At 43.4% G+C, this 1,453-nt stretch overlaps 1 protein-coding gene across 5 annotated transcripts in view; it reads left to right on the top strand.

The window, feature by feature from the left end:
* Fbxw4 (F-box and WD repeat domain containing 4) overlaps positions 1-1,453 on the top strand; it is an 83,010-nt gene that overhangs the window by 70,626 nt on the left and 10,931 nt on the right. The window lies entirely within an intron of this gene.

Below are 1,453 nucleotides of genomic sequence, written 5' to 3'. Positions count from 1 at the left end.
AAGTAGGTGCTTTAGACCACTGAGCCATCTCTCCAGCCCCTGCGTTTGATTTTTGGTAGTGAAAAAAAAAAGAAAAAAAATCCAGGTTTTATTCACAGTTCTCTGCTTTGGCAGACATGACAGAGAGACTCCTGTCTGATTATCTGCCACTACTGTTTTTTTTTTTTTTTTTTTGGTGGAATCAGGATTGAACTTGAGCCCTTGTGCTTACCAGGTAAGCACTTATTCTACTGAGCTATCTCCTGGGCCCCTCTGCCATCTACTGTTAAAAATTATTTTGAAATAACTGTAGATTCATAGGAATTTATAAAAGTAGGACAGAGAAATGCTCTTTAACATCTTACATAATATAGTAAATGTCCAAGCCAGGAATTGACAGTGGTATAGTCCACAGACTCTTTTTTTTAAGTTGAGAAGGATTTTTTTTTTTTTGGCTGGCTCAGGATGCCTTAAGAGCAAGTCTGGAAGGCCTGAGGATCTGGGGATCGAACCACAGAATCCTGAGCCTGAGTGCCTTCGCTTAAGCAGGCACTTAAACAACTGAGCTAATGGGCAGGCCCCCAAGTCCACAGACATTTATTCAGATTCCATTTATTATGAATGTGTAAGTCCATGTGATTTTATCACACGTGCAGATTCATGTACCCACCATTGCAATCAAGATACAGAGCAGGGTGCTGTTCCTCCCTCCATGCCTGCTTGTCTCTAACTGGCAACCGTACATGTGCCCTCCATCTCTATAACTGTAGAAGGCAAAGTGGGGTCATACAGTATGCTGCCTTTGGAGATTGGCTTTTTGAACACTCAGCATAATTCTTGCAGACAGACCCACAGAAGTGGTGACGCATCAGTAGCGTGTTTCTTTTTATCGCTGAGTAGCGTTTCATGGTGTGAGCGCGCCAGTTTCCATCTCACTGAAGAACATTCACACTGAAGGAGTTTTGTTTGTTTGGTGTTAGGAATTGAGCCAAGGGCCTCAGCCCAGGCTGAGCAAGTGCTGCACCGCTGGGCCACATCCCTGCCCCCTTTTATTTTTTAAAGGTAGGGTCTCACTAAATTGCCCAAGTACAACTTGGACTTATGGTCTTCCCACCTGAGGTTCCAAAGTGCTGGTATTACAAGCATGCACCATCATGCCTGGATTAATTTTAATTTTGAGATAGGGTCTTGCACAATCGCCCAGGCTGGCCTTGAATTTACTATTCTCACATCTCAGCTTTCCAGGTAGCTTGGATTACAGATGTGCATCACCATGCCCAGCTTTTTTTTATTATTGCAAGTAAATTTGTTGTGAACATTTGTATACAGGTTTTATACGGGCATACATTTTTTTAAATTTTTATGTATTTATTTATTTATGTGTGTGTGTGTGTGCGCGTGTGTGTGTGTGTGTGTGTGGCCAGCTCAGCCCACCAGGGGGCGGGGCTGGCTGGCATGTGGTGCTGGGGGATTG

The sequence above is a fragment of the Octodon degus genome, unplaced genomic scaffold, assembly GCF_000260255.1.
Source record: "Octodon degus isolate 3935 unplaced genomic scaffold, OctDeg1.0 scaffold00042, whole genome shotgun sequence".
Taxonomy (NCBI): domain Eukaryota; kingdom Metazoa; phylum Chordata; class Mammalia; order Rodentia; family Octodontidae; genus Octodon; species Octodon degus.
Note: the sequence above shows the minus strand (reverse complement) of the source record. Positions and strands in the feature narration are given on the sequence as shown.